The 22,479-nt window shown below is 41.6% G+C and overlaps 1 long non-coding RNA gene across 3 annotated transcripts in view; it reads right to left on the bottom strand.

Annotated features, from left to right (window-relative positions):
* Window positions 1–20,369, bottom strand: part of LOC118539594 (uncharacterized) — a 48,477-nt gene extending 28,108 nt beyond the window's left edge. For 2 of the 3 annotated variants that reach the window (XR_013444507.1, XR_013444508.1), the window contains exons 1-2: window positions 20,249–20,369; window positions 2,183–2,383 (exon numbers count right to left, since the gene is read on the bottom strand). This is a non-coding gene — a long non-coding RNA (uncharacterized LOC118539594). Of the gene's footprint in view, window positions 1–438; window positions 1,737–2,182; window positions 2,384–20,248 lie in introns of those variants that run through there. The other variant, XR_004919247.2, reaches the window with a different exon arrangement.
* Between the last annotated feature and the right edge of the window lie 2,110 nt (window positions 20,370–22,479).

The following is a 22,479-nucleotide window of genomic DNA, read 5'->3' as shown; positions in this document are numbered from 1 at the left end:
TCTCTCCCTCTCACTCTGCCCCTCCCCCCCGCTCTCTCTCTCTCTCAAATAAACACATAATTAAAAAAAAAAAAAGTTAAATCTTCAGAGTTCCAAGGGGATTCAGGAAGTGGGCTTGCAGACCAAATATACGCTCAGTTGTTTTCAGCCACGGGGTAACCAACATCTTTCTTATTTTGTAATACTTAGATGCAGAACTCCTTTGGCACTGCTTATAGACAGTTGTATAACTTGATATCATACTTCTCAGGCACCTAGCCTCTTGAACTCAAATCCCAGTTAAGCCTGTGGGGATTCTCTACACAATTCTATTAAAACACCTTGTTTGAAAATATGCAGATCTTGGTTTTTCAACCCTGCATTTGATCGGGGTCTATTTGCTAAAGATAAAAGAATGGGATCTTGGAAAGCCTCAGGCTCTTGGGGGCATATTGAACAAGCCCTGTGATCCCTGCCCTCTAACCCTCTACCTGGGAACACACGGCAACGTTACAGAGCTCCTCTGTGCTCCCGAAGCCCGCTGGGTCCTGCTTTCCATCCGATTCAGTGGTTCCACTCTATTCTGTCTTTTCTTTTTTTTTTAAATTTTTTTATTGTTATGTTAATCAAGAAAGGAGAGACAAGGGCTTGGCGCTATCATTCTGTTGCTATCTGAGAAAGCATTCGTTTTCTAAAATAAGCATCACCTGAGGAATCCGAAAGAACGCAATCTGGCCTTGCAAAAGTGTGTCAAGATTTATTCATTCCTTCACTCAGCAAACACGTTATCAAGCTTCAACAGGTGCCAGGCACTCTGCTAGTTGCTGGGGAGACAGCAGTGAACAAAATAGACAAGGTCCCCACTCTGAAGGAGATAACATTGCAACGAGACTCCTCACAGTAAAAGGTCTTCCCGAATATGGATTGAACAAATCTGGCTGAACATTTGTTTGCCTAGCCAGCCTAGGTCAGACCCTTGCTATCTCTTGTCAGGACTGTCACACGATCCTTCTAATTGGGTTTCAACCCTCTGCAGGTCCACCATCAAAGAACATCCAGAGTTCGATTTTTTTTTATAATCACATCATTTAAAATATGTGTTAATATATGAATATTATAAAAAACAAATACTTCAGAATCCAATATCACATAATGAAAAGCCACAGCCCCTCTACTCACCTTTTCTCACAACCTAGTTGTACTCCACAGAAGCAACTACTTAATACTTTTTGCTCTTTCTGCTAATAGTTACGATCACACTTCTTTACAGTATGATTTTATTGGTATTTCTGGATTCATCAGTCTCAGACATTATCTATTGACTTCTTGTTATGCTGGAAGAGCACTAACTAGATGAAATCTAACCATCTTAGAATTCATAGTTGTAAGTAATTATATTTTAAAATAAAACAAGTGTTTACACCATTACAACGATGTTAATATCATTTACTGTGGAGTCAAGTGATAAAGTATGATTTTTTTTCTTTCTTCTAATATATTTTTTTCCTGGAACTTCTACTTAACCTTTTGCCTTGTTTTCTTTGACCTTATCTATCATCCACATACCCTAAATTCTTTGTAACTTCTCCATAATATTAGATATTCCCTCAAGTTCTCCTCCCGCATATCTTCCGGCAGCTTCAGAGACAGATGTGCGAGAGACAGAATACGCCTATTGTTCTGACGTTTCAGCTTCACGGGCGCCGTGTCTGCTGTCGGGTCACAAGCCTCTCTAGGTCCCTTGCTCGGGTCTCTCGCTGGAGGACAAGATGTGTATTTGGCACTGAGTGATTCAGGGTGAGGGTGAGGGTCGGGGTGGAGGTGGGGTGGGGGGACAAGGGTGTCTGTCTAAAGCACAGTTCTGATCATGTCACTCTCCTGCTCGAAAGCCTTCGTGTTTCCCTCTTGCCCGGTAAGCCAAGTCCAGACTCTTTAGCATGGCATTCAGTGCTCCCCAGGGTATGACCTAACCTGCCTGTCCTGCCTTAGGGTACCTAGGGTACCTTAGGGTACTTGACATTTCCTCAGCACAATAGGTGCTTCTCACATCCACTGTTCCTGCTGTGCTTTGCTACCCTCCATCCCCCCTTACCCCTCCTCCCCACACACGGCTGGAATGCCTTTCTCACTGAATATACCTGTTAAAATCCCACTAACCTTCATTACCCCAGGCGGTACCTCCTCCATGAAGAATTTCTCTTACCCTCATCATAACTTTTGGTACCTCTTTGGGTTCAGTCTCCACTTTCTTCCATGCTTTAGAGTGCACATGTCCTGCGCTGAAAGCTCTTTGAGACGGTCCTGATGTCAAACGTAGTCTTTTGGCTCGCCGGGCAGCTAGCCCAATGCGTGGCCTATAGTAGGTACCCCATCGATGCTTGGGAAATCAATAAATCTGTGATTTCTGTAAATGTGGAAGAATATTATCACAGTTTCATAGCTTTATTGAGATATAATTCACATACCAAGCAATTTGCCCACTTAAAGTGTACAGTTCGGTGGCTTGTAGAGTATATCCAGAGAATTGTGTGGTCATCACCACGATCAGTCTTAGAACATTTTCATCACCCCAAAAAGGGAACCCTGTAGCCATTTGTAGATGCTCCCTATTTCCTCCCCAAAGCCCCCACCCTAGGCAAACAGTTATCTACTGTCTGTCTCTATAGATCAACCTATTCTGGACATTTCATATGAATGGAACCATAAATATGTATGTGGAAGGGGTTGTGAATAGTTTTCAAGACGCATCCATATTTATAGCACGTATCAGTACTTCGTTAGTTTTTATTGACAAATAATATTCCATCGTATGAAAATACCACATTTTATTTACCCATTCAGCAGTTGAATAACATTTAGTTTGTTTCTGCTTCTGACTACTAGGAATAATGTTGCTCTGAACATTTTTTGAGAAACATCTCTTTTCGTTTCTCTTGCCTAGGTACCTAGGGGTGGAATCGCTGGGACACATGATAACTCCACATTTAATTTTTTGAGGAGCCACCAAGCTGTCTTCCAAAGTGGCTGCACATTTTTCATTCCATCAGTAATATAGGAAAGTTCCCATTTCTCCACATCCTCGTGAATACTAGCTATTGTCTGTCTTTTTTGTTATAGCCATCGTAGTAGGTGTGATGTGGCATGTCATTATGGTTTTTTTTTTTAAGATTTTATTTATTTATTTGACAGAGAGGGTGGGAGAGCACAAGCAGGGGGAGCAGCAGAAGGAGAGGGAGAAGCAGGCTCCCCGCCATGCAGGGAGCCCGATGCGGGGCTCGATCAGAGGACCCCGGGATCATGACCTGAGCCGAAGGCAGACATTTAACCATCTGAGCCACCCAGGCGCCCCTGGTTTTCTTTTTTTAAGTAAGTAAGCCCTACGCCCAATGTGGGGCCCAAACTCACAACCCCGAGATTAAGAGTCACATGCTCTACCGACAGAGCCAGCCAGGCGCCATGTCATTATGGCTTTGATCCCCGTTTCCCTGGCAGCCAATGATGTTGAGCACTTTTCACGTGATTATTGGCCATTTGTACATCTTCCTTGGAGAAATATCTATTCAGACCCTTTGCCAATTCTTTATTTATTTATTTGAGAGCGAGAGAGAGAGAGACAGAGACAGAGATCATGAGCAGGGGGGAGGGGTAGAGGGAGAAGCAGGCTCCTCACTGAGCAGGGAGCCCGATGAGGGACTCGATCCCAGGACCCCGGGATCATGACCTGAGCCGAAGGCAGACGCTTCACCGACTGAGCCACCCAGGCGCCCCCTTTGCCAATTTTTAAAAAATTATTTCAAAAAAATTATTTCTAATTGTGTAAAATACACATAACAGAAAATTGACCATGTTAACCATTTTTAAGTGTACAGCTCAGGGGCATTAAGTACACTCACATTGTTGTGTGACCATTACCCCCATCCACCTCCAGAACTTTTTTCATTTTGCAAAACTGAAACGCTGTCCCCATTAAACAACAACTCCCCATTCTCCCCTCCCCCCAGCCCCTGGAGGTCACCATTCTACTTTCTGTCTCTGTGAATTCAACTACTCTTAGTACCTCATGTAAGTGGAATCGTACAGTATTAGTCTTTTTGTGACTGGCTTACATCACTTAGCATAATTCTTCAAGGTTCATCCTGGTTGTACATGCATCACAGTTTTCTTTTTAAGGCTGAATAATATTCCATTGTATGTCTACACTGCATTTCGTTTACCCATTCATCCATCAATGGACACTTGGTTATTGTGAATAATGCTGCTATGAACAGACATGTACAAGTATCTCTTCAACAACCTGCTTTAAATTATTTTGGGTACATACCCAGAAGTGGAATTGCTGGATCATATGGTAATTTTTTATGTCATTTTTTGAGAAACTGTCATACTGTTTTCCATACTGGTTGCATCATTTTTGCATTCCCACCAACAGTGTACAAGGGTTCTAATGTCTCCGTATCCTTCTTTTTATTTTTTTTAAAGATTTTATTTATTTACTTGAGAGAGAACAAAAGAGAGCACAGAGGGAGAGGGAGAAGCAGACTCCCCGCTGAGCAGAGAGCCGGAGATGGGGCTTGATCCCAGGACCCCTGAGCCGCAGGCAGGCGCTTAACCGACTGAGCCACCCAGGTGCCCCTTATCCTTCTTTTTAAAATGCTTTTTCATTCTATTTTTTTCCAGTTATATTGAGATATAACTGACATATAACATTGTATTACTTTAAGGTATAAGACATAATGACATAATGTACACATTGCAAAATAATTAGCACGGTAAGTTTAGTTGACATCCATTACCTCACATAGTTACAATTTGTTTTTCCTTGTGAGGGGAATTTTTTAAAGTTTATTTGTTTAAGCAATCTCTGCACCCAACATGGGGCTTGAATTCATGACCCTGAGATCAAGAGCTGCATGCTCTACCGACTGAGCCAGCCAGGCGCCCCAGGAGATGGGAATTTTTTTTTTTTTTAAAGATTTTATTTATTTGACACAGAGAGAGCGACAGCGAGAGAGGGAACACAAGCAGGGGGAGTGAGAGAGGGAGAAGCAGGTTTCCTGCGGAGCAGGGAGCCCAATGCAGGGCTTGATCCCAGGACCCTGGGATCATGACCTGAGCCGAAGGCAGACGCTTAATGACTGAGCCACCCAGGCGCCCCAGAGATGGGAATTTTTAAGATCTACTCTCTCCTTGTGGTTTTGATTTGCATTTCCCTAGTAATTAGTGATTTTGAGCATCTTTTCATGTGCTCATTGGCGATTTGTAGGTCTTATTTGGAGAAATGTCTATTCTAGTTCTTTGTCCATATTTTATTTGGGTTGTCTTTTTATTATTGAGTTTTAAGTGTTCTTTATATGTTCTGTATACAAGTACCTTCCAAGGTATATGATTTGCAAATGTGTTCTCACATTTTGTTGGCTGTTTTTTCACTTCCTTGATGGTGCCCTTTTGAAGCACAAAAGTTGTTAGTTTTAATGGCGTCCAATTTATCTATTATTTTTTGTCACTTGTGCCTTTGGTGTCATATTTAACAAGGTTTTGCCTAACCCAAAGTCACCAAGATTTACTCCTATATTTTCTTTCAAAAGTTTTATAGTTTAGCTCTTACTTTTAGGTCTTTAATCCATTCTGAGTTAATATTTGTATATGGTGTGAGGTAGGGGTCCAACTTCATCCTTTTGCATGTGGATATTCAGTTGTCCCACCACCATTTGTTGAAGACACTACTCTTTCTCCATTGAATAATCTTGGCACCCTTGTTGAAAATCAATTGATCATAGGGGCGCCTGGGTGAGCATCTGACTCTTGATTTTGGCTCAGGTCATGATCTCAGGGTCGTGAGACTGAGCCCCCAGTGTGGAGCCTGCTTAAGATTCTCTCTCTCCAGGACACCTGGGTGGTGCCATCAGTTAAGTGTCCAACTCTTGGTTTCAGCTCAGGTCCTGATCTCAGGGTCGTGAGATTGAGCCCTGCGTCAGGCTCTGTGCTGAGCAGAGTTTGCTAAAGTTTCTCTCTCCCTCTCCCTCTGCCTCTGCCCCTCCTTACCTTGCTCTCTCTCTCTCTCTTTGGGTTGTCTCTCTCGCTCAAAAATATAAAAATAAATAAAAAAGAAAATCAATTGATCATAGATGTATGGGTTAATTTCTTAACTCTCGATTTCATTCCATTGTTCTATATCTACCCTTATGCCAGTACCACAGTTTCCATTGCTATAGCTTTGTAGTAAATTTTTAAAAAATTTTTTATTGTTATGTTAATCACCATACATTACATCATTAGTTTTTGATGTAGTGTTCCATGATTCATTGTTTGTGCATAACACCCATTGCTCCATGCAGAACGTGCCCTCTTTAATACCCATCACCAGGCTAACCCATCCTCCCACCCCCCCCCAGAACCCTCAGTCTGTTTCTCAGAGTCCATCGTCTCTCATGGTTCGTCTCCCCCTCCGATTTCCCCCCCTTCATTCTTCCCCTCCTGCTATCTTCTTTTTTTTTTTTTTTCTTAACATATATTGCATTATTTGTTTCAGAGGTACAGAGTAAATTTTGATATTGGGAAGTGTTAGTATTCCAACTGTATTCTTTCTCAGTATTGTTTTGACTATTCAGGGCCCCTAGTGATTGCATATGGATTTGAGAATGGGCTTTGCCATTTCTGCAAAAGAAAAAAAAGACTGTTGGAATTTTGATAAGGATTGCATTGAATTTGTAGAGCAGTTGGGGAGTATTGCTATTTTAACAATATGAAATCTTTTGCTTCCATGAATGTGGAATGTCTTTCACTTATTTAGGTCTTCTTTAATTCATACAGTGCTTTGTACTTTTCAGAGTACAAGTTTTATACCTTTTTTGTTAAATTTATTCCTTAGTAATTTATTCTTTTTGATGCTATTGTAAATGTAATTTTTCATAATTTTATTTTCAAATTGTTGGTGTAACTTATTTTAAGTTTCTTTTTAATTTTAATTCTGGTATAGTTAACATATGTGTAATATTAGTTTCAGGCGTACAATATAGTGATTCAACACCTCCTTACATCACCCAGTGCTCATCACAGCAAGTGCCCTCCTTAATCCCCATCACCTGTTTCACCCAGCCCCCCACCCCGCTCCCCTCTGGTGACCATTAGTTTGTTCTCTAGAGTTAAGAGTCTGTTTCTTGGTTTGTCTCTCTTTTTCTTTGCTCATTTGTTTTGTTTCTTAAGTTCCACATGTGAATGAAATCATGGTATTTGTCTTTCTCTGACTGACTTATTTTGCTTAGCAGAATACTCTTTAGCTCCATACATGTTGCAAATGGCAAGCTTTCATTATTTTTTATGGCTGAATAATATTCCATCAGATAGATAGATACACACACATACATACCACCTCTTCTTTATCCATTCATCAATCGATGGACACTTGGGCTGCTTCTATATTCTTGGCTATTGTAAGTAATACTGCTATAGATATAGGGGTGCACAGGGGTGCCTGGGTGGCTCAGTCATTAACCGTCTGCCTTTGGCTCAGGTCATGATCCCAGGGTCCTGGGATCGAGCCCCACCTCGGGCTCCCTGCTCCGCGGGAAGCCTGCTTCTCCCTCTCCCACTCCCCTTGCTTGTGTTCCCTCTCTCGCTGTCTCTCTCTCTGTCAAATAAATAAATAAAATCTTAAAAAAAATATATAGGGGTGCACATATCCCTTTGAATTATTGTTTTTTTTTGGGGGGGGGCTAAATACCCTGTAGTGGGATTACTGAATCATAGGGTAGTTCTATTTTTAACTTTCTGAGGCACCTCCGTGCTGTTTTCCACAGTGGCCGCACCAGTTTGCGTTCCCACCCACAGTGCAAGAGGTACGGTTCCTTTTTCTCCACAGCCTCGCCAACCCTTGTTTCTGTTACTGTAACATTTTGAATAAGACGTTAAAAAAATCACCATAGTCAACCTCTAAGTTTAAAATCAAAGGTTGGTAATATTTTTAGGTTGTTGTTTTCAGGAGTCCCAATGTTTTGCAATGGTCTGCGCAGTAATAAAACTGAAAAAAATTATCCTATTAGTATGTTTTGGTAATATGGAAACAACTGACTTCACTAATGGAGTTAATATTATCATAAAAATTCCAAACCAACCCCATCCTATCTGAGAAAAGTTAATGTGAAACTGCTTACTTTGGTTCTTCTAGAAAGTTGTATGGTCATTGTAATAAAGTATTCAGTATGCTTCCTGGATGAGTGGGTATTTCTATATCATTCTTCTAGAGGGCATGGAAAATTCCTGGGCGCTGGTATCAATTTCCTCCTTTCTTTAATGAACTTAGAGTCTGAGTGCCTGGGTGGCTCAGTTGTTAAGCGCCTGCCTTCGGCTCAGGTCACGATCCCAGGGTCCTGGGATCGAGCCCCACGTTGGGCTCCCTGCTCCGCGGGAAGCCTGCTTCTCCCCCTGCCTCTGCCCCTCCTCCCACTTGTGCTCTCTCTCTCTCTCTTTCTCTCTCAAATAAATAAATAAAATCTTTTTTAAAAAATGAACTGATAGTCTGTTCCAATGTGATTAAAATTTTCTCAAAGACCAAGATGAGAACTCTGCTGTTAAAGTTTTGGATGAATTTGGGGTTTTGCACGAAACATAAATTCACACCAACCCTTCACATAGAGAGGCTGGTCTCTCCATCTCTTCCTCATCTTGGCTTTAATTTAAGACACCCCGACCAGCAAGCATACTCCTTCTGTCTTCAGACTGCTGGCTCCCCTTGCTCTGTGCTTACTTAAATAGCCAACAACTTTATCAAAACATCTAGTATATTGGTCAGAACTCAAGTACACAGTGAACATTAATTTATTTGACTTGAAACGATGTCTTCTTTCCATCTTAAAAAAAAAAGAGGTTTCTCTGCTAATCAGCGTTCTAAAATGTTTACCCAGATTATGTGTCAACTTTAAAAAAGAAATTTCATGGACTGGAGGCATTTGAGAAGTTGGAAGGAACTTTAGAAAGCCAGGGCAGGACACTGTGAGCCAAGTTCAGCCCGTAGACATGTTTTATTTGGCCCCTGTGGTATTTTAAAACTATTTAGATTAGTTGCCAGCATTGAAAAATCAAGCAGTTTCACATAAAAGTCTGGATTTCTGGCCTCTCTTGGAAGAAAAGCGGCAGAGCTGGCCATGTTAGGCCCACACTGCCACATGGCCTATACGGGGGCATGCATGCCCCGGGTTGTCGAGGCCTTCCCTGCAGGAGTGCCCTGGTGCCCCCCCGACCCCCGACCAGGCCTCTGAGCCTGAGACTCCTGAGCACATTCAGTCCTCGCCAGAGATGTGGAGAAATCATTACCGCTCAAAATTCGTCAACAACTGACTAGTTATCAATTTCTCAATTTGTTTCGACTCAAACACCAAAAGTATTACTTATCAGACAGGGCTAATTATTCTAAAATTTCAGAAGCTTTTCTTGTTTGATGGCATCCTCATGATGTACTTAGGCTTTTTAAACATGATTAACCGACAGATGAGCTAGACAAGCCACAGCGAAACAAAGATCAGTCACATCTAAAACCAAGAAAATGTGCTCTGAATCATCATTTCTTATTTTTTTTTACTTTTTAAAGATTTATTTATTTATTTTTTATTTTTATTTATTTTGTTTTAAAGATTTTATTTATTTATTTGACAGAGACAGCGAGAGAGGGAACACAAGCAGGGGGAGTGGGAGAGGGAGAAGCAGGCTTCCTGCCGAGCAGGGAGCTGGATGCAGGGCTCGATCCCAGGACCCTGGGACCATGACCTGAGCCGAAGGCAGACGCTTAACGACTGAGCCACCCAGGCGCCCCTAAAGATTTATTTATTTATTTATTTTTAGAGAGCGCAAGAACAAGCAAGGAGGGGCAGAGGGAGGGGGTGAGAGAGAATCTCAAGCAGGCCCCATGGCCGGCACCAAGCCCGACGCGGGGCCCCATCTCATGATCCTGAGATCGTGACCTGAGCTGAAACCAAGAGTCAGAAGCTCAACCAACTGCGCCACCCAGGAGCCCCTGAATCATCATTTTTTAAAACCTATCTCCCAGGGGCGCCTGGGTGGCTCAGTCGTTAAGCGTCTGCCTTCAGCTCAGGTAATGATCCCAGGGTCCTGGGATCGAGCCCCGCATCGGGCTCCCTGCTCAGCGGGGAGTCTGCTTCTCCCTCTCCCTCTGTGCTCTCTCCCTCTCTCTCTCTTTCAAATAAATAAATAAAATCTTAAAAAAATTAAAAAATAAAAAAAATAAAACCTATCTCCCAGTTGAGGGGCGTCTGGGTGGCTCAGTCAGTTAAGCATCCAACTCTTGGTTTCAACTCAGGTCATGATCTCAGGGTCCTGGGATCCAGCCCTGCATCAGGCTCCATGCTCAGCTGGGAGTCTCCTTGAGGATTCTCTCTCCCCCTCTCTCTCTACCCCTTCCCCAGCTTGCACATGCTCTCTTTCTCTCCTCTCTCTCTCTCAAATAAATAAACCTTTAAAAAAAAAACTATCTTCCAGTTGAACTCTGACCTCCTCTTTAAATTTTTCTTTCATTTCCCTCCTTTTCTTTGGAACCCCTATGATTTACTTACATATCTGGGTAACAAGTAAGTTAGCACTTAATCATTCATTCATTCAATCAATATTTATTTGAGCACTTGCTAGATGCCTGGTACTGTTCTAGGCACTTGGGATAGCACAGAAAACAAGAGACAAAAATCCCTTGTGCAGTTCACATTCTCATGGGAGACAGAGACAATAAGCAAATGAACAAAACTAGGTCCAATAGTTACAGGCACTATGAAGATATAAAAGAAGATCTGTGATAGTGACCTGGGGCTGGGTACTACTGAGATAGGGTACTTAGAGAAGACTTGATGGCAAGGAACCAGCCATATGAGTTGTAGAGGAAGGTTGTTCTGGGCAGAGAGAAAGGCAAGTGCAAAGGCCCTGAGGTAGAACTAAGCTTAGTGTGTTTCACGAAGGAAAAGCCAGTATAGCTGGAGCACAGGGAGAGGGGGAAGCTGGTAGGAGCTGTGATGGGGAGGGGAGGCAGGGGCCAGACATGCGAGGCCCTGTAGGTCATGGCAAGAAGTTCAGATTTTATTCTGCTTTAGAAGCCATTGGAAGGCTTTCCATTACATTGGTCATGCCTTAAATTTTTTCCGAGTCTTCTGCAGCAGATACAGTAGTAGTAAGTGAATAAATACTTACTGATTCGACTAATTAATTATAATAATATTATAATAACATTGTATGACTACACTTATCGTGGTGAGCATTGAGTGATGCGTAGAATTGTCGTATCACTGTGTTGTACACCTGAAACATTATATGTCAACTATACTTCAATAATAAATAAAATAAATAAATACAATTTAAAATGAACAAAAAACCAAAAAACAGAAAAAACTAAAGTGGTTCCACTGAGAACTCCTGGCTGCCCTCGCAGAGTTCTGAAATTTCCACTCACTTGATTTACTGAAAGTGACAGGGAGAAGGAAATCGTGCCAATTTTTGATCAAACATTCCCCCAAACGATGACCTAAGCCAATGGTAAATCATGATCCAGAACCTCTAAACAGCATTATATGAGGGGCGCCTGGGTTGCTCAGTTGGTGGATCATCCAACTCTCCATTTCGGCTCAGGTCACAACCTCAGAGTGGTCTCTGCGCTCAGCATGGAGTCTGCTTGTCCCTCTCCCTGCCCCCATTTGTTCTCTCCCTCCCTCTCTCTCTCTCTCTCAAATAAGTAAATAAATAAAATCTTTTTTTTAAGATTATTTATTTATTTGACACAGAGAGAACGAGCACAAGTAGGGGGAGCAGCAAGCAGAGGGAGAGGGAGAAGCAGGCTCCCTGCCGAGCGGGGAGCCCGATGCGGGGCTCGATCCCAGGACTCTGGGATCATGACCCGAGCTGAAGGCAGATGCTTAACGACTGAGCCACCCAGGCGCCCCTCAAATAAATAAATAAATAAGATCGTTAAAAAAAAACATGATATGCAATGGCAAGGAACACGGAAATGAAAAGAAGTCTATCTATGTCAGCTTAGTGATTCAAAGTGCCCGGGGCTTGAATACTCACAACCCCTCTTAACAACTGTGTGACCCTTGGCAAGTTGCTTAACTTCTCTGAGCCTTCAGTTTCATCATCTATGAAACAGGATAATAGAGCACCTCCTTCACAGGGTTACTGTAAAGTTTCAATGAGACTATACATGTGAAGTTCTTAAAACAATGCCGGGCACAGAGCAGTCAACAAGCATGAACTAGTTTTCCTTCTTTCTTTATTCCTGCCTTGCTTACCAAAAAACCCCATAGAATTAAGGCAGTTTATATCTGTACTGAATTCACAGCCATTCATGATATGCTATCTGAGCTGAGATATGGGGGGGTGGGGGACCCAGAAAAGAAAAAGTGCCTCCAACTAACGGTATCTTCAGTCACTGTCCTCCCCACCCTCTTCATGGCTGTCTCCAGGGTGAGCTTTACAAAGAATCACTTCATACCCAGTTCCCAAATATAGGCCTGATCTCCACCGACACTGGCTCTCACTCCTAAATTATTCCAGTCTAGAAAACAAGTCAAGACTTCATTTGCCTCCATTTTTGTTCAGTATTGCCAAACCCCTTCATGGATACACAACAGAAATTACCCAGCTCTTCAGAGTTCACCTGCTGTTAGGATTCAGCTGACTCCAAGCTCGGGGCGCCCAGGCCGAGAGGAGCTGCGCCTATTGGTACGTAAGCATACGTGGTAGAGTCTGGACTAAGAAAACAATTACACTGACATGATTTAAGCCCAGCCAGAACAACCCTCCCAAGCCTAAGCTGGCTCTTCCTCGGTGGGTCTGGCTTCCCTTAGCCCTCAGAATTCGAAAACAGGAACATTAGCCTCCGATGTGTGGGAGACCGCATTTTGGGGAAAAAAAATGTTTTGCAGTTATCAGTGGCTTTCAGTTCTGAAGTCGCAGAAAAATGGTTGACTGTGACATTTAAGTATTCTGAGGATGCATGTGTTGTTGCTGTGAATTGCTTTTTCTACAATGATATTGTTGTGCTTCAACAGTGAACAACTGAAATATTAATGGCTGAAGAGTAATGTTTAATTAACTTGCTTTTATCAGACACCATGTCCACTGCTATATTTAGCAACTGAACTAATACAGAAAGCTGTTGCAGAATTAGTCAGCACATCAGCCTGCTAAATATCAAAGAGCAGAGGAGGCCTTTTGTCTCAGCATTGAACCAGAGACTGAAAATGCATCCAATTTTAGCATTTCCAGAGGATAAGAAGACGTAAAACACAATAATCAGGAAAAATGTCACGCAAGGCCTAAGTACATATCCGTCAGAGGAGAAATGCTGGGAGGGTGGCCACATAAGTAAGAGGTCTGCCCGGAAGCCAGAATTCACCATCACAGGTGGATTCCTTAAGATAATTTACCATTAAAAAAAAGCCAAGACTCGGTCTACATAAGAGGTCTTAGGGCGTGATACAGAATACTGAGTAGGTGGCAGGGTTGTTATTTATTTATTTATTTTACCAGAAGCAGTCTCCTGTGGTGTACTTTAGCATTTAAAGGCTCCTGGGCATCCAAAGGAAGGATTAAAGGAATAAAGGAAAAGCTTTTCTTCTCAGGGTGCGTTTTTATTTTCTTTAGGAAAGCTTCTTTTATTTTGAGAGTGTATATTCAAGTAGAGGTGAGGGAGGAGGAAATGGGTGAGGTGAGCACTCCTTCAAGAGATCCTAGCAATCCCAATGTATTTGAAAGGTTTTATTGGATTATGAAGGCAAAGTGCACATTTTTAATAAACAAAGCATAAAGCGAAAGAAAAGTGAGCTTTGACTACCTATGATCATTTCTTGAATTTGTTTTGGTGTCCCAAGACCCTGGACCAGTGCTTGGCACATAGTAGGTCTCAATAAATATTCACTGAACAAATGAATGTATGGTTTCATGTCAAGATGGTGAAGCAAACACATGCAAAATTCTCCCCCACGCTATTTCAAACACGTAAGAATGATCCATAAGGTCTTTAAAGATGTATTTAAAAGTACATAACAATCGATTGTGAGAGGAAAACTGGCACGGACCAAAACAGAGAAGCAAACTACAGTGGGAAGCCATGGGCAGTTGGGACCGGGGCTTCAAGTCCCTGGCGCAATGGAGCCAGACTTGCTCAGTATGTGGTACAGGATTGGAACCAGGATCCCAGTGTGAAGCCGGGGCCTAAAACCATGCTTTCTCCCTGACAGCAATGGCTGAAAGAGCTCTGTCCACCCGCCAGGATTGGGCCAGGATCTCCTGCCTGCTTTAGGCAAAGCTGTGTCAGAAAACTCTAACCAACATGGCACCTGCATCTGGGTTTGTGCCCCGTGAGTATGGGCGTTAGAACTGTGAAATCTTATAGAAAGAACCCGTGAGCTGAGCTGCTGCTAACTTGAGAGGCCAGACCTGAGGCAACAGAGAAACCCCCCTCACGGGGACGGGCATGCAAGGAAATCCCCATAGACAATTAGCTCCAAAACCAAATCTGTGACATTTATGGGAAGTTGGGCACCAGGACAAGTGATCAACAGACCCAATATCTGAAAAATGGAGACAACAGAACAATCGAAAAAGGACTTTCAAGTAACCGTGTATTATATCATCATAGACTGTATTGTGTTTGCAAGATGCAAAATATTATATACAGTATGTTACCTTTTGTGTGTAAAAAGGTATCTTTTTATGTATCTGCTAATATCTGCAAAATATATTTTGTGGGAAGGATAAACCAGAAATTAAGAAAATTGATTACGTAGGGGCACCTGGGTGGCTCAGTCGTTACGCATCTCCCTTCGGCTCAGGTCATGATCCCAGGGTCCTGGGATCGAGTCCCGCATCGGGCTCCCTGCTCAGCAGGAAGCCTGCTTCTCCCTCTCCCACTCCCCCTGCTTGTGTTCCCTCTCTCGCTGTGTCTCTCTCTGTCAAATAAATAAATAAAATCTTAAAAAAAAAAAAGAAAATTGATTACCTAAAGGGACTAGATGCAAATAGAATGCAAGAAAGGGCAATGGGACTCTTCTGAGTATATTTTTGTATATTTTGTCTGTTAGTTACATTTATATTTTATATATTCAAAAAATTGAATCAATGTGAGAAAAAAACGCTAAAATTCAATATAAACAAATAAATTAACCTAATTGCACAACACATTGAAGATATAACTACACAGTGGGATTTATTCCATATATTGGACATTTAGTCCAGTCACTTTTGCTACAGTACTCTCACTGCACGCCTTCAGTGGGATACATTATATAGATTTTTAAAATAGCTGTAAAGCAATCTTGAAGATTTTTAGTAGGTTTATTATTGGTAATATATTGCTGTAACAATTCTGAAGCTATTTTGTGGGGTATCATTAGATACAGCAAATAATTCAATACATTGCAAATGAGTACATACGTTGGGAGTCAGGGTTTTCACCATGAGTAAAGGGAAATACAAACTATATAATGGGGAAAGGAGAGGAAGAACCATGTGATGTTGGATTGAACACAGCTATTAGTGCGAACTCATTATTTAAAAATATATATCTGTCTACTGGAAGGGCCTAGAAGCAATGACATCCCAGTTGCAATGAGCACACAGCACCTAGATCTTGTATACTAAATACCACATGCCTCAAGTTGGGTTCTCTGGAAACAGTGCTGGGATGGAGTGTGAAGTACAAGGTAATTACTAGGGATCGATGAATGTGTAAAGATGGAGGAGGAAGCAGGATTGAGAAGAGAAACAAGATTCAGGCCTGACAAAGCTTCAGTCAACCCAACAGGGAGCTCTGGAGCTGCACTTTGCCCTAACAGAGGGTCCTGCCTCCAGTTGAAAAGCTGGGCCTTTATACCGCTATCCCACTCAGTCACTGGATGTGGGCTGCCCCAGGAAGGGCATGCACTTAGGCGAAGTGGTTCGGCATCTGAGGCAGGCCCTGGAGGAGCTGACAGCTGCAGGCACCCCACTGACCACACGCCCCACAGCTGGGCAGCAAGTCCGTTCCTTTCCTTTTTTTTTTTTTTTTTTTTTTAAGTAGGCTCCATGCCCAGCGCGGAGCCCAACGTGGGGCTCGAACTCACGACCATGAGATCAAGACCTGAGCTGAGATCAAGAGTAGGGTGCTCAAACGACTGAGCCACCCAGGTGCCCCAACAAGTCCTTTCCTGAAGGGTGATCTGTACATCTCCATGTCCACCACACTATGCCCCATGAAGAGGTGCTAGACCTCCTTGGAGAACTGACTCATTCTATGTTCAGGGAGAGGAAAAAATGAACTGAGCTTGGAATATCTTTTTATGTCAGAAAGCAAGGAAATGCTCAAAAATGGATAGACCATGTAAAAAGGACACAGCAGCCAGCTGGAAGGGGCCCCCACTAGACGCATTTGGGATAATTTGAGCATCAAAATGAATAAGGACAGGAATGGATTTTAACACACTGAATAATAATAAATAAAGAACCCATGAGTCCATACAGATACTGAAAAAAAAGTTCAAAAAGAGGTGGGAGGAGAAGGGAGAGCTCTTATTGATTGGAGAATTCCAGCTAAGAAATGTGAAAGATGGGGTGCCTGGGTGGCTCAGTCGTTAAGCGTCTGCCTTCGGCTCAGGTCATGATCCCAGGGTCCTGGGATCGAGCCCCGCATCGGGCTCTCTGCTCAGCGGGAAGCCTGCTTCTCCCTCTCCACTCCCTCTGCCTTGTGTTCCTTCTCTCGCTGTGTCTCTCTGTCAAATAAATAAAATCTTTAAAAAAAAAAAAAAAAAGAAATGTGAAAGAGATGACAGAAATAGAAAATCATCATTTTATAACTGCCACAGTAATAACTGACTCAAGCGAAATGCATCAGTGGATGCTAAAACTATCAAGTGAAAGCAGGTTGAGGAATAGGGTGTTCAAATAGTCTCAAAATATCGCTTCACAGATTCCTTACTAATTACAAGGGGGAAAGGAACCCTTACAATGGAGAAGTCTGCTGGAAACCACTCAAAACCAAGTGATCAAACCTCACATTATAATAATGGGACAAGCTGACATCACGTGCCTTCTGATATGACGCACTAAGAAGAACACATATGTTGTATACTTGCCAATATGTAAACCGTCAGACAAATCCAGATTAAGGGACTTTCTAGAAGGTAACTGATCTGGATTCTTCAAAATGTCAATATCATGAAAGCAAAAACAGGCTGGGAAGTTATTCTAGATCAAAGTAGACTAAAGAGGGCGCCTGGGCGGCTCAGTTGGTTGGGCGACTGCCTTCGGCTCAGGTCATGATCCTGGAGTTCCGGGATCGAGTCCTGCATCAGGCTCCCTGCTCAGCAGGGAGTCTGTTTCTCCCTCTGACCCTCCCCCCCTCATGCTCTCTCTATCTCATTCTCTCTCTCAAATAAATAAGTGAAATCTTTAAAAAAAAATTAATAAAAAAAAAACAAAGTAGACTAAAGAGACATGACACGCCATGATTAATTCTCCATTGGATTCTGATTTAAAAACAGATCTAGGGGCACCCAGCTGACTCAGTAGAGCCCGAACTCTTGATCTCGGGGTTGTAAGTTCGAGCCCTACGTTGGGTGTAGAGATTACTTAAAAATAAAATCTTAAAAAAGAGTCCTTAACAAAATAAATAAATACAAACAGCTCTAAAGGATATTACTGGGACAACTGGGGAAATTTGATTGTGGATGCAAATTCAATGATAGTATTACTATATCAAGATTAAATTTCCCAAGTGTGATCATCGTACTCTGGTTATGCGAGCATATGCCCTAGTTTTTAGGAAATGCATGTTTGGAGTATTTAGGGGTGAAGCATCCTATCATCTGCAACTATAACTATCAAATGGTTCAGAGAGATAGGAAGGTAAAGACATAGACATCCATACACAGGTAAAGCAAATGTGGAAAAATATTAACAATAGATGAATCTAGGTGAGGGGTATATGGGTTTTCATGATACTGTTTTTGTCTAGAGGTTTGAAATATTTCAAAATAAAAAGTTGAGAAAAACAAAAATATAAACCAAACACAAATACAATTTTCAAAGATAAAAAAGGAAAAGTAGCACATAAAATTTTAATAGATTATGAGGTAGGAACATACAATAAGAAATCAATTTTAAAAAAAGAGAAGACTCCAGTTAGACAAAGAACAGAAAAACAATACAACCAAACAAAAAGTCGTTTCTTTGAAACGAAAATATCAATAAAATTCACAAGCCTTTTTTGAGACTGACCAAGGGAAAGAGAGAGAAGACTCAGATTACTAAAATCAGAAATGAAAGAAGGTACATTACTACTGATTTTATAGAAATTACAAGGATTAAAAAAAAGAAATTACAAGGATTATAAGTGGATTCCTAGAAAGACACAAACTACTGAAACTGACTCAAGAAAAAATAGGAAATCTGAATAGACCTATAATAAGTAAAGAGATTGATTTAGTAATTTTTAAATTCCACACAAAGAAAAGCCCGGGACCAGCTGGCTTCACTGGTGAATTTCATCAAACATTTATAGAAGAATTAATATCAATTCTTCACAAGCTCTTCCAAAAAGTAGAAGAGGAGGAAACTCTCCCTAACTCATTCAGTCAGGCCAGTATACTATACTGATACTGATACCAAAGCCAAACAAAGACACCACAAGAAAACTATAATCAATACCTCCTATGGGGGCGCCTGGGTGGCTCAGTTGGTTAAGCGACTGCCTTCGGCTCAGGTCATGATCCTGGAGTCCCTGGATCGAGTCCCGCATCGGGCTCCCTGCTCGGCAGGGAGTCTGCTTCTCCCTCTGACCCTCCCCCCTCTCATGTACTCGCTCTCTCTCATTCTCTCTCTCTCAAATAAATAAAATCTTTAAAAAAAAAAAATACCTCCTATGAATGTAGACGCAAAAATCCTCAACATAATACTAGCAAACTGAATCTGGCAACATATACACATATAAGAAGTATTATACATCTGATCAGGTGGGATTTATTCCAAGAATGCAAGGATAATTTAACATCAGACAAACAATATCCTACAAGGTATCAATAGGGTTGATGTAGAGTGTCTATGTCAATAAAGGACACATGATCATCTCAATACACTCAGAAAAAACATTTGACAAAATCCAACATCTCTGCATGAGAAAAACACTCAACAAACTAGTAACAGAGAGGACCTTCCTCTACAAAAATCTACAGCTAACATACTGAATGATGAAAACCTGGAAGCTCTCTCTCTACGCTCAGATATAGGACAAGGATGTCCGTTCTTACCACTTTGACTCAACATTGTTCTGGAGGTTCAGGCAAGAAAAAGAAATAAAAGGCATCCAGACTGGAAAGAAAAAAGTAAAACTATCTCTACTTGCAGATGACATGATTTTGTGTATGAAAGATCCTACAGAACCTACAAATAAACCTATCGGAACTAATAAACGAGGTCAACAAAGCTGCGGGGTACAAGATCAATATGTAAAAATTAATTGTAATTCTACACACTAACAATGAACAATCCACTGGTGAAATTAAGAAAACAATTCCATTTATAACAGCATCAAAAAAAAAAAAAAATGAAACACTCGGGAATAAATTTAACAACAAAAAAGTATAAAACCTATACTCTGGAAACTATAAAACATTGTTTAAAGAAGGCCTAAAGATATTGAAAGACATCCCATGTTTATGCATTAGAAGACTTAATTGGTGAAGATGACAATACTCCCCAAATTGATCTACAAATTCAGTGCAATCCCTATCAAAATCCCAGCTGGCTTTTTTGCAGAAATTGACAAACATCATTAGTCATCTGGGGGGGAATGCAAAATCTACAATGAAATACCACTTCACACACACCAGCGTGACTATACTAAAAAAGACAAGTGTTGACGAGGATATGGGGAAATCCAAACCCTTATGCATTTCCCTCCGGAGTGTAAAATAGTGCAGCCACTTTGGAAAACAGTTTGGCAGTTCCTCCAAAGCTTAAAGATGTAGTTACCATTTGACCCAGCAACTCCACTCCTAGGTATGTATTTATTAACCTTAAAAATAAAACTGCCAGGGGCACCTGGGTGGCTCAGTCAGTTAAGCGTCTGCCTTCAGCTCAGGTCATGATCCCGGAGTCCAGGGATCAAGCCCCACATCAGGCTTCCTGCTCAGCGGGGAGTCTGCTTCTCCCTCTGCACCCTGCTTGTGCTCTCTCTCACTCACTCTCCCTCTCAAATAAATAAAATCTAAAATAAAAATAAATAAACGCTCAGTTATTTTACCAGCAAACATGGGTTTCTTCAGGAATAGCACAGAGTTGCAATCCTCCACAAGCAAGTTAAGATAAAACCATAGGCAAATCCAGAGAACGAAGAAGAGGAAGAAGACTCTAACAGAAGAAAGGGGGCAGTGGGGGGGGGGGGCTGTTGTAAACAAGAAGTCCATTGGAGTAAACTGGGAGTTCCAAGTATACTGGCTTCTCATTGGCTGAGCTGTGACTGTCTCTCATTGGCTGGGCTGTTGCCAGGGTGAGAAGGAAGCCTGCCTTAGTCCCTCTGGGGTAGTAAAGTAGTACCCTTACACAAGGTCTCTCTCTTCCTGTTGGAGCTACAACTGACAATGACAAATGACTCCATTCTAAAGGAGGTTTCCCTTAATAATTTTCACTTATCCAAGAGAGCTGAAACATATGTCCATACAACAACTTGTACACAAATATTCATAGCAGCATTATGCATAATAGCCCAAAGGAGGAAATAACTCAAATGCCCTTCAACTGATGAATGGATAAACAAAACGGAATGGATGAACAAAATATCCATAGGATGGCCTATTATTCAGCAATATAAAGGATGAACCTTGAAAAGATTAAGCTAAGTGAAAGAAGCCAGACACAAAAGGCCACATATTGTATAGTCTCATTTATATGAAACATCCAGAATAGGCTAATACATGGGGAAAGGAAGTAGATAAGTGGTTGCTGGAGCTGGAGGGGGGGGGACGGGAAATGATGGCGAGACTGACTGCTAGCGGGGTTCCGTTTTGGACGATAAATGTCCTGGAATTAGATGGTGGTGATGGTTGCACAACTCGGTAAATATGCTGAAAACCAATGAATTATACACTTAAGGGTGAATTTTATGGTAGGTGAATTATATCTCAATTTAAAAACAAACAGGTGTTAGCTAAGGCTACAATGGCAATCATGTTGCAATATGTAAATGTATCCAATCAACATGCTGTATAAAAACAGAACAAAAAACTGGAACTAAAGTCACAAACAACAAAAACACCAGAGTTGGGGGTGGAGTGGGAGAAACTGGGAGATGGTTAGAGATACACATTACGTTGGACTAAATGATATAAATTGTATAACTTCTAAAAATGATGATGGCAGGGAAGAAGGAGAGGAATATATAAAGCCATGATACTGAGTCAAATAGATAAACCAGAGGCGCCTGGGTGGCTCAGATGGTTAAGCGTCTGTCTTTGGCTCAGGTCATGATCCTGGGGTCCTGGGATCGAGCCCCGCCTTGGGCTCCCGGCTCAGCGGGGAGCCTGCTTCTCCCTCTCCCCCTGCTCATGCTCTCTCTCTCTCTGTATCTCTGTGTCTCAAGTGAATAAATAAAATCTTTTAAAAAACCAAAAACAGATAAAAATAAGTTGCAGAATGATATATACTAATGGTACCACTAATGTACATTAAACCTAAAATCATAAAACAAAACCAACTCATAATAGCGGGTTGACGCAGGGGAGAGAAGGGGGGTAGGACTGACGTCAGTGGCCAATATTAAATATTTATCTATAATATTTAATTCCTTTGTTTCTCAAAAGGGAAACTTAAAGTAAATATAAACTGTTATCAGCTGTTAATTCTGAGTAATGGAAGCATGAGTGTGTGTTCTATTATTCTTTGTATTTTTCTTATGTCTGAAAGTTAAAAATAATGCCCAGGGAAATGTCCTGAATTGGATTTTCAGCCCACTTTTATTGATTTTATGTGTCATCCTGGCCACATAACATTTTTTAAACATGCTTTTTAGGCTGTAAAAAAAATGATTATCAACACTACTTGTGTAAAAACGGGCAAGTCAAGGTGGAAAGGTGGGGAAGGAAGCTGATATTTGCTGAGTTATCTACTCTACGGCTGTCATTGTGCTAAGTGCTTTACATGTGGTGTGTAATTCAATTCCATCCTCATATTAATCCTGTGAGTCAGATAATGCCAGTCCCAAATTGCAGCTGTGGAAACTGGGATGAGGTAAATTAAGTCAAACTAGGTCGCGAATATCAATGGGCATACGTGAAGAATTGCCAGGAGTCCCTGGGCACGTTCAGTTGTAAGGAAATCAATTTCTGGACTAAAATTGATCTCCTGAGAACAGGGAGTCTGCCAGGTGGATTCTCTTTCTCACCTCCTCTGGCTCAAGAGCCTTTCTCCCATTTTACAAAAGCAAGACAATCCTGACCCCCGCCACCCCCCCCACCCCCGTCACTAATTTGACTTTGG

The sequence above is a fragment of the Halichoerus grypus genome, chromosome X (genome assembly GCF_964656455.1).
Source record: "Halichoerus grypus chromosome X, mHalGry1.hap1.1, whole genome shotgun sequence".
NCBI lineage: Eukaryota > Metazoa > Chordata > Mammalia > Carnivora > Phocidae > Halichoerus > Halichoerus grypus.
Note: the sequence above shows the minus strand (reverse complement) of the source record. Positions and strands in the feature narration are given on the sequence as shown.